At 52.7% G+C, this 13,496-nt stretch overlaps 1 protein-coding gene across 2 annotated transcripts in view; it reads left to right on the top strand.

Annotated features, from left to right (window-relative positions):
- LOC127047633 (dedicator of cytokinesis protein 2-like) overlaps positions 1–13,496 on the top strand; it is a 408,420-nt gene that overhangs the window by 76,463 nt on the left and 318,461 nt on the right. The gene's annotated exons all lie outside the window — the stretch shown is intronic.

A 13,496-nucleotide genomic window follows, 5' to 3' on the forward strand; every position in this document is an offset into this window, starting at 1 on the left:
TCCCTGCTGTGGTCAGATGTTTGGCTGCGTGTGTGCTCTTTCAGCGTGCTGTCCCAGTCCCTATCTTTGGGGAATGTGTTTGGTATCGAGGTATTCTGGTACCACCTTTTCTGGAATATGTTTGCGAATGTATTCTTATGCCTAGCACTACTTAGGAATGTGTGTTTCTGCAATATCAGCCCTGTTCTTGCCAGATTCTGTGAGCAAGGCCAGCCTCTTGCTCACAGCTTAACTTTGCTTTATATCCGCAAAGTTTTGACTACTTTAGCCCAGGTCTCATACCAGGCCTCTGATACATAGGCTTATGTTTCAGGCCCTCTTCTTACTACACCTGCAGATGAGTATTGTGAACCAGCAGGCACTGTCCAAGTACAATTTTATTAATTGGACAGCTATGTCTAAATTTATAGAACAGTTACTTGAAGTCTCCAGGGAGGAATTTCGAGTGCTGATAGCTGAGTGCTGTTTGGTGGCCAAGACATCCTTCCACTCAGCTTTGGGCATGGCAGATACATCAGCCAGAGTTATAGCCTCAGTAGTAACCATGAAAAGGGTGTCTTGGCTGCAAAATTCGGGCATTTCTCCCAATGTGCTGCAGACGCATGAGGACCTGCCCTTCGGTGGTTGAGTGCTTTTTTCACATAAGACTGCTGAAACCTTGCACTTGTCTAAAGACTCAAGAGCTCTCTAGGCGTATCTACTCCAGAGGTGCGGAGACACCATTTTGACAGTCAGCAGCAGCATCAACAGTACTGCCCATAATGGTACTTTGGGCAGTCCTTCCCTTCTCTGAGGCAGTGAGACTATCTGAGAAAGTTAGAGGTCTTTGGTTCTGGGTTCAGCCAGTCAACTTATCCTCCCCTGGCATTTACCCAGAAGCTGGAAATGGGCGACAGAGGATGGATCACTTGATGATTCCCTGTTCTGTTCATTCCCTCTCAAGCACCTGGCATTGGCTAGTGTCGGAAGACAGGATACTGGGCTATATGGACCTTTGATCTGACCCAGTATGGCTGTTCTTGTGTTATTACCAAGTGCTTGTTTTGACTTATACATCCAGGGCAGCAATGCAGTTGTTACTTCTATATCCCTGTTCCCCCTTCCACTCGTTTTCACACTATTTGGGTCTCAATTACCACTGACAGCTGGGTCCTGAGCACTGTCAGATAGGGTTACGCCATCCTGTTCCTTTCTGCCTCTTCTCCTCACCCTTTCTCTCTTCAGGGACCCTTCTCACAAGACACTGTTCCTCGAGCAGGTTCAGTCTCTACTAGCATTAGGAGCTGTGCAGGAGGTCCCTCAGCAGCACCAGGCCCCGGTGCAGCAGGTTTGTATAATTTTTGTTCGTGCCCAGAGTGGGTCCAAGTCTTGCCCCCACCACACCTGCCTAAGATTCTGGGAGGGAGTTTGGGTGTGGGAGGGGGTTTGGGGTGCAGCCTCTGGGAGGGAGTTTGGGTGCAGGGGGTGGGCTTTGGGCTGGGGCAGGTGGTTGGGGTACAGGAGAGGGTGAGGGGTGCAGTGCTTATGTTGAGTGGCTCGTGAAAGCGACCCTCACATCCCTCTGGCAGTGGATCCTAGGTGTGGGGGCTGGAAGGTCTCAGCGTGCCACTGCCCACCGGCACCACCATTGCAGCTCCCATTGGCTGCAGTTCCTGGCCAATGGGAGCTGTGGAGTTGCCGCTAGAGGTGGGGGCAGCATGTAGAGACACTCCCCCTGGGGCTGTAGGGGGCCATTCCAGCTGCTTCCGGGAGTGGTGTGGAGCCACGTTAGCTTTGCTGTGTTGTCAGTGGTGGTGGCAGCAGCTGGGGGCCCCCAGGCCCTTTTAAATTGCCCAGGGGTGGCAGGCAGGGCTGGGGGAGAGACCCAGCCCCAAACATTGGTGGAGCCAGGTCCCCAGGCTCTGAATATTCCTGGAGCACGGACACCATAGGCCCATATAACTCACTGTCCCTGGCATCAGGGCCGAGTTTTATTTCTGTATTTTCTGGTTCCCTAATCCAAAGGAGGGGTGAGACCTAGTCTCGATCTCTGCAACCTCAACAAATATATCAGATACATGATATTCCAAGTGATCACCCTATCAACAATCCTCCCACATTAAATCAGAATGACTGGTTTGCTGCTCTGGACCTTCAGGACACTTCCTATCAGGGGATGATTCTCCTGAGCCACAGACAAGTTTCTCCAGTTCATAGTGGCACACCGACATTATCAGTATGCAGTAATCCCCTTTGGCCTTCTCTCTGCATGGTTATAGTGACAGCCTGCCTCGGGAAGGGGGAAATTCATATCTTCCTGTGCCTGGGCAATTGGTTACTGAAGGGCAAGTCCAGGGAAGAAGTTCAGTCTCGTGTACACGTCACACTATGCTTACTCATTCTCAACGGAGAAGTCAATGTTGGTCCTCACTTGAAGAATTTAGTTCTTTGAGGCTTAATAGATTCTACAAGTTTGAGAGCTCTTCTGCTGACAGATGATTTTGAGGCAATTCTTCGTCTCTGTTTACAGCTTGAGTGTGCCTAAGGCTGTTGGATTGCATGGCTGCTTGTGCACAGGTGGTACAGTTTGTGTCTTGGCCCTTTCCAGATGTGGCTGATGAGAGTTTATTGTCCAACCCATCACCCTTTGCACTGATTGGTCTGGCTCCCTCCATTGATCCTGGACTCCTTATAGTGGTGGAGAGTTCAAGGTAATGTATACCAAGGAGATCCCTTTGCTTGGTCCCCATTGACCAGGACCATTGTCACCGATGTCTCCTTGGGAGGCTGGGGTTGCTGAGTTCAGGATCTGTGCTCTGAGCAGGAAGCTGTTTTTGTTGTTGTTGTTGTTGTTTTTTTCTATATCAACAGTCTGGAGCTTCAGGCCAATTACAATGTATGTCATGCCTTTCAAAGTTGTATCAGGGGCCTGACAGTTCACATTCTTATGGACAATACCACCGTGATGTATTATGTGAACAGACAAAGAGGAGCACACTCGAGAGTGCTGTGTCAGGAAGCAATCAGGCTTTGGCAGTTTTGCATCAGAGAGAATGTTACTCTGGTACTTGATCATTTACCCGGGGCCCAGAATCAACTTGTGGATCACCTCAGTAGGAATTTCTCCCTCAGTCACAAGTGGTCTCTGAAGTCTAGTGCCCTGTGGTCCATCTTTGCAATGTGGGACAATCCTACGATTGATCTGTTTTGCTCTCAAGGGGGCCTCACTCCAGGCTCTCTGACCAACGCCTTTCACGTAGGTTGGGAATCAGCACTCCTGTATGGCTTCCTTCTGATTCCAATAATCCCACAGCTAATCTTCAAACTCAAATTGGACCCTGCCATGGCCATCCTCATTGCTTCAGCATGGCCGAGGTGATGCTGCTTCTCTGACCTTCTGGGGTTTTCAATTCAGCCTTCCATATCTCTTTCTTTTCATCCTGACCTCCATACTCAGCATCACAGTCAGCATCCAGCACTCAGCTCTCTACATATCACCACATGGCTGCTCCATGGTTAAATGAGGAGGAGAAACAATATTTGGAGGCTGTTGGACAGGTTTTATTCAATAGTAGAAAACCCTCCACCAGACTGGCCTATTTGGCTAAATGGAAACATTTTTCAGAGTGGTGATTGGCTCGTGGGGTTCAACTGATATTAACTGGGATTCAGGACCTCTTGGAGTACTTGTTGCATCTACACGTCTTGCATTCAGTTAATTGAAGGTCCACTTGGTTGTAATGTCAGTGTTCATTCATTCACCCATAGGAGATCAGTATTTTCGAACACCGTGGTGTCAAGATTCTTGAAAGGAATCCTTCCTCTTCACCTACCAGGGAGAACCAGTTCCTTTGTGGGATCTCATAGACTCATAGACTCTAGGACTGGAAGGGACCTCGAGAGGTCATCGAGTCCAGTCCCCTGCCCTCATCTCAGTAGTGTCTTGGGGTGCATGGATCAGCATTCACATCACACTCCCCATCAGTACCCTCCCCGAGCTGGGGAAGCTAACGATCAAACTAGCGGACCAAATTTGGTGATGAATCCTGGTTAGATGCCACCTGAGGCACATTGGACATACACTCAGAAGAATATTGTGTTAGTGGCTCTGATGGGACCTCCATTCGAGCTGAAGGGACAAGCAGTCCAATGAAGTGGGTATTCACCCACGAAAGCTCATGCTCCAATATGTCTGTTAGTCTATAAAGTGCCTGTAGACATGTGGACTCACCCCTGTGGCGCCTCCTGCTGGTCTGCAAGGGAATTAGCTGGATTTCCAGCCTCTGGAGCACCCTCTGCAGGCTGCTGATCTACCTGTCCTCTGGGCCCCCATGTCCTCCCAGGACCCGGTGCCCTGTTAGCTGGGGTGCTGCCCCCTTTCTCTCAGGGTCTCCCCTCCCTGGGGAACCCCCACCCACTATCCCCACCTTGCCTCAGTATATGGCTGTGACGAACTGGGAATGTTCTTAATGTTTGCTCTGAATACTGTGTTGGTGCCTCAGTGTCCCCATGGCAGTTCTTAAGTATCTGGCAGAGCAAAGGGCCAGTGCACCTAAATGCCTGACACTCTGTCTCCTAGCAACTGATGGCCTGGGCCCCTCCCCTGCAAAGGTGCCAACTGAAGGTGTTGGAGACAAAGAGATCAGGTGACCTCCTGGCCCAGGAAAGGAACTGAGCAGAGGAGGAGGGGCTGGGGGGGGTTGTTAGTCTGGAGCTGGCTGAGGGCGGACGTAGGGGTCTGGCTCACTGCCCCCCAGAATGGACCCGGCTGAGGGGTCCGGTTCGCTGTACCTACAAGCTCTGTTTTAGACCCTGTTCCTGTCATCGAATAAACCTCTGTTTTACTGGTTGGCTGAGAGTCACGTCTGACTGCAAAGTGGGGGTGCAGGACCTTGTGGCTTCCCCAGGACCCCGCCTGGGTGGGCTCGCTGTGGGAAGCGCACGGAGGGGCACATGCTGAATGCTCCAAGGAGAGACCCAGGAGGTGAAGACGTGGGAGCTTCTTGCCCTGAACAAGTCTGCTCCAAGGGAGAGGAGGCTCCTCAGAGTCCTGCCTGGCTTTGTGGGGAGCAGTTCCAGAGCATCGCCCGGGGACTCCGTGACAATGGCTACTGCCAGTCATCGTCTAGCCCCCGCGTCCTGGGACAGACTGCAGTATCAGCCTACTCATCACTGGCAAGGAGGGTTTGGACTTGCTGTCTTGGCCTACCCCTGGACTGCCCTCTGCAACCCACAGTACCTGTTGCCTTCTGCTGCACCACAGCCTGGGGCTTTCCAGGCTGGAGCTCCCCAGCTCCTCTGCCTTTCCCCAGCCCTGCTCCACTCAGGTACCCTGCCTCTAGCTCCCTGCAGCCAGGCCCTTCTCTCTCTACAGGCAGAGGGAGACTGATCCTTCTGGCTTCCCTGGCCTTCTTATAAGGCCCTGTTGCTTAGTTTGGGGCATGGCCCCAGCTGCAGCCACTTCCCCCAGTCAGCCAGAGTTTTACCTTGCCCAGCCCCAGCCCTCTGCAAGGTTTTTCCAACCCCTTCCAGGCTGGAGTGGGTGGTCACCCCGCTAGAGTGCCACAGGATTCTTTGCTGCTTTTACAGATCCAGACTAACACGGCTACCCCTCTGATACTGGTCTCTTCACAGATGATCTCCAGGTTGATAACTTCCTGCATCAAGACTGCATAAAAATAGTGTGAGCTACACCCCGTCAAAGGGCACGAGCTCATTCTACAAGGGCACAGGCCATGCTGATGGTGTTTTTAAGTGACATTTCAGTATTGGACATTTGCAGGATCACCACTTGGTTGTCCATGCATACGCTTACCAACGGTTATGTTGTACTGTGGCATCCAGAGGAGTTGTGAACTTTGATAGAGCAGTCCTCCAGTCCTTGTTTAAGTGGACTCTGGGCCCTACCTCTTGCGGGTACTGCATGAGAGTCACCTAAGTGGAATACATGGCTGCATCTACTCAAAGAAGAAACAACGGTTACTTACTGTAACTGTGGTTCCTCAAGATGTGATGCAGAGGAGTATTCCACAACCCGTTTTCCATCCCTTCTGTACTGAGTCTGAACTCTTTATGTTCAGTGTGAAGGAACTGATGGGGGTTGGAGTGGCACTGTCTCATATAGCCAGGAGAGAGACTACGGCCATAAGACGTGAGCACCACCTCCCTGTGGATATTCCTAGGCAAAATTATCTGGCACGTGCACAGGACTGGCCCTAGGGAAAATGGAACCCTGGGTGAACTTGTATTTTGGTGCCCTTTCTTTGAGTTTAAGCGTATTTACTGATCCATATGCAATTAACAATATCTAGAATTAGTAAACAGTGTAGTACAGGTATGTGTTGCTCTCCCCCCCGCCCCTCGCCTTTAATGTCACAGTAAAAAAGCTTTGATTTGGGGGTAATCTCAGTACTGTGTGTGTATATATATATGTGTGTGTATATGCAATTATTTATTCTTCCTTGAGTGATTGCTCATATCCATTCCAGTTAGGTGTGTGCGCTCATCGGAAGATTTTTACCCGAGCAACCCTAGTGGGTCAGCAGGGTCACCTCCTAGCGTGGCGCCGCTATGGCGCTGGATATATACCCCTGCTGACCTAACCGCTCCTCAGTTCCTTCTTACCGCCCGTGTCGGTCGTTGGAACAGTGGAGCGCGGCTTAGCTGTCCTCCACTTCCCTAGCTTCTTCTTGTTCAGTTGATCTCTTGTTGTATATAGTTAACTAGTCTATAGTGTAATTAGTTTTATAGTTCTTAGTTAGTTAGTGTACATAGTTTAGTGGGGTTCGGGCATTATCCCTTCCCCGCACCCGGTGCCGGAGCCCATGCCCAGTTCACCGGGATTTAAACCGTGCTCGGCCTGTAAGAAGCCGATGCCCACGAGCGATCCCCATGACTCTTGCCTAAAGTGCCTGGGGGAATCGCACATCTCCGATAAGTGCCGCATTTGTAAGGCCTTTAAGCCGCGGACAAAAAAGGAGAGGGACTTTCGCTTAAAGACTCTCCTTATGGAGGCACCCCTCAACCCTCCGTCCTCGGCACCGAGCGCTGACAGCGCTCCTCCGGCACCGGACTGCGCCGGCGCTGCCAAGACACCTCAGCACCGGCCTTCTCCGGCACAGGGGCATGATCGAAGACTCTCAGCTCCCACCACGCCTGCGACGCAGACTCGTTCAAATCGCTCGGCACCTACTCCTGCTGCGGCACCGACGACTGTGGTACCATCGACTCCGGTCCCGAGAGGGCCGTCGAGTCCGGTCCTCGAGGCCTGTGGTTGAGCTTACAGTCCCCTCCACACCAGAGACATTCGCCTCGGCCAGGGACCTTATTGTGATGACTGAGTCTGCCTTGCCTCAACCTCCTGCACCGCCGGTGCGGGTACTGCATTCCAGAGGCAAGCCAGCCACTATGAGACCTCCTTCGCTAGACTCGGCAAGCTGGCACCGATCTCGATCCAGGTCCCGGCACCGCTCGAGGTCCCACTGACGGTCCCGGTCGAGACACCGCTCGCAGTCCCGGCACCACTCACCTAGGCGGTACCGGTCGTACTCGCGGCACAGATCCACCTCTCGTCTTGCCTGGTACTCTCAGTACCGCTCCGGCTCTAGGCACCGCTCCCGGCACCGAGACTCTTGCAGCCGGTCCCGCCGCAGGCCGTCGAGATCCAGGTCGACCTCCCGGCACCGCGCTGGTTGCAGGTCCTGATCTCATTCTCGGCACCGCTATGGCTCCCGGTACCGATCCCCGGCACCGAGATCTCCAGCGACGAGAGCGAAGGACTCATACCAGCCTTGCTCGGCTCCTCCTTGGCCATCCCGGCACCCGTCCATGTCCTCTCAGGCGGACAGTGCATACGCCCCGGACACCGATGTGCCTGCTGCATTGTTTCAGGAGCCCTAACCTCAAGATCATGGGCCGCAGCAGTGGGGTTTCTGGATGCCTTGCGCGTACCATCAGGCCCAAGGCTCTCAACCAGGTCCATCACATTCTGCCGCCTCAGAACACGGGGTGCTGGAAGCCACGATCACCCGCCCTCCTCCTCCCCCTATGGAGGAAGGGTTGACCCAGCCTCAGGATTCTTAGCTCCCCGGGGAGACGCAGACGATTCACCAGGAGGAATCCTCATCAGACCCGCTGGTTCCAGGTCTCTCCTCTTCATCCTCCCCTGACGAGGCTGTAGCTGGAACCTCTTCTATTGGCCCTCCACCAATTGACCTCAGGGCCCACCATTACCTCCTCAGGCGTGTTGCACAAAATATGAACTTGCAAGCCGAGGAGGGCCCGGAAGTACAGGACCCAGTGGTGGACATTTTATCATCAGATGCCCCCACTAGAGTGGTTCTTCCCTTCATTAGGACCATACAGGCCAATGCCACTATGATCTGGCAGTCTCCGGCCTCTGTCCCACCAGCAGCGCGAGGAGTTGAGCGTAAATATATGGTGCCCTCCAAGGGCTATGGATATCTCTATGTCCATCCTCCTCCCTGCTCCCTTGTTGTCCAGTTGGTCAACAAGAGGGAACGCCATGGCCAGCAGGCGCCGGCCCCTAAATCAAAGGAGGCGAGACGCATGGACTTGCTAGGGCACAAAGTCTATTCGGCACAGGCTCTCCAACTCCGCGTGTCCAACCAGCAAGCTCTCCTTAGCCGCTATAGTTATAACACCTGGGTGGCAGCGGATAAATTCAAGGAGTTGCTTCCGCAAGACGCCCAGCAGGAGTTCTCGGCCATCCTCGATGAAGGAAAGAAGGTGGCAAGAACTTCCCTCCAGGCTTCTCTGGACGCTGCAGACTCAGCTGCCAGGACCCTAGCCTCGGGAGTGACTATGTGGCGTATCTTGTGGCTGCAGGTCTCCAGCCTCCCCCCGGAGCTCCAACATACTATTCAGGACCTTCCTTTTGAGGGGCAAGGGCTGTTCTCTGATAAAAACTGACCCTAGGCTGCAAAGCCTAAAAGACAACAGGGTCATTAGGCGCTTGTTGGGCATGCACACGCCAGTGACGCAGTGCAGGCCCTTCTGACCCCAGCCACACCGCCCTTACCCTCAGCCCCGGCAAAGGCAAGACTTCGCCAGGAGGCGAGGCAGAACTGGTCGCCGCAGACAATCGGGCAACCAAGCGACCAAAACCAGGGCTTCTCCAAGCACTCCTCCGGGCCAAAACCTTCCTTTTGAAGGTGCGCCCGAGGGCATTGTACCACTTTCTTTAAAGGATCCGTCCCCTCCTTTCTCCAACCGTCTTTCCTTCTTCCTCCCTGCGTGGTCCCAGCTAACGTCAGATCGCTGGGTCCTACGCACGCTGGAATTCGGATACCACCTCCAATTTATTTCAAAACCCCCCTCCCACCCACCTTCCTTGTCCCTCTTCAGGGACCCGTCTCACGAGCAACTCCTCCTCCAGGAGGTGCAAATGCTCCTCGCCAAAGGAGCCATAGAGGAGGTTCCAGAGCACAAGCGGAGCAAGGGGTTTTACTTCCGATACTTCCTAATCCCCAAGGCAAAGGGGGGTGTCAGACCTATCCTCGATCTGCGGGAACTCAACAGATACATGGTAAAGTTGAATTCCGTATGGTATCCCTGGGGACCATTATCCCATCCCTGGATCCTGGAGACTGGTACGCCGCCCTTGACATGAAAGATGCGTACTTCCACATAGCCATCTTCCCACCTCACAGGAGGTTCCTCCGGTTCGTAGCCAACCGCCAACATTTTCAGTTCGCGGTCCTCCCGTTCGGCCTCTCTACAGCCCCAAGAGTATTCACCAAGGCTGTAGTCGCCGCCCACCTCCGTCGCAGTCGGATACACGTGTTTCCGTATCTGAACGACTGGCTTATCCGAGGGACCTCTGAAGCATGAGTCCTCCGTCACGTCCGCATTATCAAAGACCTTTTCCTACATCTAGACCTACTGATCAATGCGGACAAATCGAGTCTGATCCCCACTCAGAGGATAGAATTTATTGGCGCCACCCTGGACTCCAATCTTGCCAGAGCCTGTCTCCAATTGCCATGGTTCCAGACTACAGTGGCTATCATCGAGAGTCTGCGAGAGGCGCCGTTGACACATGGCGGCCTGTACCTTCGTAACAAAATACGCCAGGCCCCTCCAGTCCTGGCTCAACTCTCGATACCGACCAGCCAGGGATGCTATGGATATGGTCGTCACCATTCCCCCGACCGTCCTAGACTCCTTAAAGTGGTGGCTGGACCCCTCCATGGTATGTGCAGGTCTCCCGTTTCATCCCCCCAGCCTTCGGCGTCCCTGACAACGGACGCGTCATCCCTGAGTTGGGGAGCTCACCTCAGGCACCTACGTACCCAGGGCCTTTGGTCACCTCAAGAGCTGAGCCTCCATATCAACATCCGGGAGCTGAGAGCAGTCCGCCTCGCTTGCCAGACGTTCCAGCAGCACCTACAGGGCCTCTGTGTGTCAGTATTCACCGACAACACAACAGCCAGGCACTATATAAACAAGCAGGGCGGCACGAGATCCTCGCCCCTATGTCTAGAGGCCTTACAACTGTGGGACTTTTGCATAGCCCACTCTATACACCTCATCGCGTCCTTTCTCTCAGGAGTTCGGAACACGCTGGCGTTCGCCTCAGCAGATCCTTCCTTTCCCACGAATGGTCAGTTCGCCCGGACGTTGCCCTTTCGCTCTTCCGGAGGTGGGGGTTTCCCCAGATAGACCTCTTCGAGTCACGTGGGAACAGGAAATGGCAGATGTTCTGCTCCTTTCAAGGCCTCTCACTGGGTTCAGTGACGGACGCCTTCCTTATACCGTGGACGACACACCTGCTCTATGCCTTTCCACCGTTTCCGCTTGTCCACAGGGTCCTACTGAAAGTACGCAGGGACAAAGCCCGCTTAATCATGATAGCTCCAGCGTGGCCTCAGCAACACTGGTACACCATGTTGCTAGACCTGTCCATAGCCGAACTGGTCCCCCTGCCTCTTCACCTGGACCTGATCACTCAGGACCACGGCAAACTGCGTCACCCAGACCGTCAGTCCCTCCACCTCACGGCATGGCTCCTGAGTGGCTGACTCAGGCTGAGCTGCATTGCTCCGCCCCAGTGCGACAGGTGCTCCTGGGTAGCCGGAAGCCTTCCACTAGAGCGACATATTTGGCCAAGTAGAAGTGTTTCACGTGCTGGTGCGGGGAGTGGAGCTTCCTTCCCACCGATGTCTCCATCCCCATCATCTTGGATTACCTATGGTTTCTCAAACAACAAGGCCTAGCGGTATCATCTTTGAGCGTCCATTTGGCGGCCATCTCTACCTTCCACCCAGGGGAACATGGCCGCTCGGTCTTCTCACACCCAATGGTGTCTAGATTCCTTAAGGGCCTAGAGCGCCTCTACCCCCAGGTATGCCGCCCTGCCCCAACACGGGACCTTAACCTGGTTCTTACCAGACTCATGTCCGACCCATTCGAGCCGTTAGCAACTTGCTCCCTTCTCTACCTCTCATGGAAAACCGCCTTCCTGGTCGCCATCACTTCGGCGAGGCGAGTCTCCGAGCTTCGGGCCCTCACGGCGGACTCCCTATATACTGTATTCCACAGGGACAAGGTGCAGTTGCGACCACATCCGGCGTTTCTCCCCAAGGTGGTATCAGCCTTCCACGTTAACCAGGAGATCTTCCTACCTGTCTTCTTCCCAAAGCCACATTCGTCTCGCAAGAAGCAGCAGCTGCACTCCCTAGACATCCGTAGAGCGCTCGCTTTTTATATCGAGCGAACAAAACGATTCCACAGGACCCCCCAACTCTTTGTTGCGGTGGCTGAGTGTATCAAGGGCCTACCCATCTCCTCGCAGCGGATTTCCTCCTGGGTGACGTCATGCATCCACACCTGTTACGACTTGGCTCAGGTTCCATCGAGCCACATCACTGTGCACTCTACCACGGCTCAGGCCTCAATGGCTGCTTTTCTTGCTCATGTACCCATTCATGAGATTTGTCGTGCAGCTACCTGGTCCTCGGTCCATACCTTCGCCTCCCACTATGCCCTGGTTCAGCAGTCTAGAGATGACGCAGCCTTTGGCTCCGCAGTCTTACATTCTGCAACATCTCACTCCGACCGCACCGCCTAGGTAAGGCTTGGGAATCAACTAACTGGAATGGATATGAGCAATCACTTGAAGAAGAAAAGACGGTTACTCACCTTTGTAACTGTTGTTCTTCGAGATGTGTTGCTCATATCCATTCCAAACCCGCCCTCCTTCCCCACTGTCGGAGTAGCCAGCAAGAAGGAACTGAGGAGCAGTCGGGTCAGCAGGGGTATATATCCAGCGCCATAGCGGCACCACTCCAGGGGGCAACCCTGCTGACCCACCTGGTTGCTAGGGTAAAAATCTTCCGATGAGCGTGCACGCATGGCACACACACCTAACTGGAATGGATATGAGCAACACATCTCAAAGAACAACAGTTACAAAGGTGAGTAACCATCTTTTACTAGTTCCTCTTTTTGGTTTAAATTATATAAAAGGTTTTGAAATGCTGTCTCTATTTATCTTATAAAGTTGTGGTTGTCTACTATTTTAAAAATGAGATACAGTAAAAAAATGGCATCTTGGTAAAATGTATTTAACTATTTTATTAGTGTATAAAAAGTATAACTATAGGAGTATTGATAATATTTTAACCTGATGAAAATGTGAATAGGAGTATACTAATTCTGTGCCATATGCTAGATAATTAACGTCCATACCACTATCACTGTAAACTAGCAAGCAGTTAAAGATTCTTCCACATGCAGGTACAGATTTTCTATTTTGGTATTGGTTTAATGTGATGATTTCTGATGATAAAGAACATAAATTTTTTTCTTTCTAATTTTTCTTTCTGAAATGTTTGAAACAAATCAAACCAATTATCCAGCCATCCTAGACAGGGAATGAGGTGGGTGACCTGTAGGAAAATAATAGCATGGGGCCATGCAGTTAAAGATGGCATCATCATGCTGCTCACACCCAAAGAGGACAAATTAACCTTGCATGCTCAAAAACTAGCAGCCATTTAAGGACCCCACTTTTTACTTATTTTAAACAATTTTGTATTTAATCCAATCCCTGATTCTGGAGGCATACAGCTCCCCGTATGTTGGGGGATGCACACCAACAAACACCCTCTGTGTGTGAGCTAGTTCCTCCTTCTCATGATTGTGGGGAGTTCCCTTCCAATCACCCCCTCTGTGAATGGGGGGGGGAGGGGTAGGCAGGGAGTCCCTCTCAGGCCCATCTGTGTGTGGTGATGTCTGTGTAGGCAGAATGGGGAAATTTCCATGGGGTAGCCCCCTATCATAGCTGGGGGGGGCACTTCTAGTGCTCAGGGTCCCTGCCCTGAAGGGGATAAGGCCCCTCTTGCTGTCTCTGAGAGGCCTGTGCATTAATCCCTTCTGCCAGCTCTCACCTCAGAGTCCTCACCTTGCAACGTGCTTGTGACTGGTGCCAGGTGGGTCAAGCCAGCCCCTGCTCCACTCCTAAGCCGCACCCTTACAGTAGTCACTGCACGGTC

The sequence above is a fragment of the Gopherus flavomarginatus genome, chromosome 3 (genome assembly GCF_025201925.1).
Source record: "Gopherus flavomarginatus isolate rGopFla2 chromosome 3, rGopFla2.mat.asm, whole genome shotgun sequence".
Lineage (NCBI taxonomy): Eukaryota > Metazoa > Chordata > Testudines > Testudinidae > Gopherus > Gopherus flavomarginatus.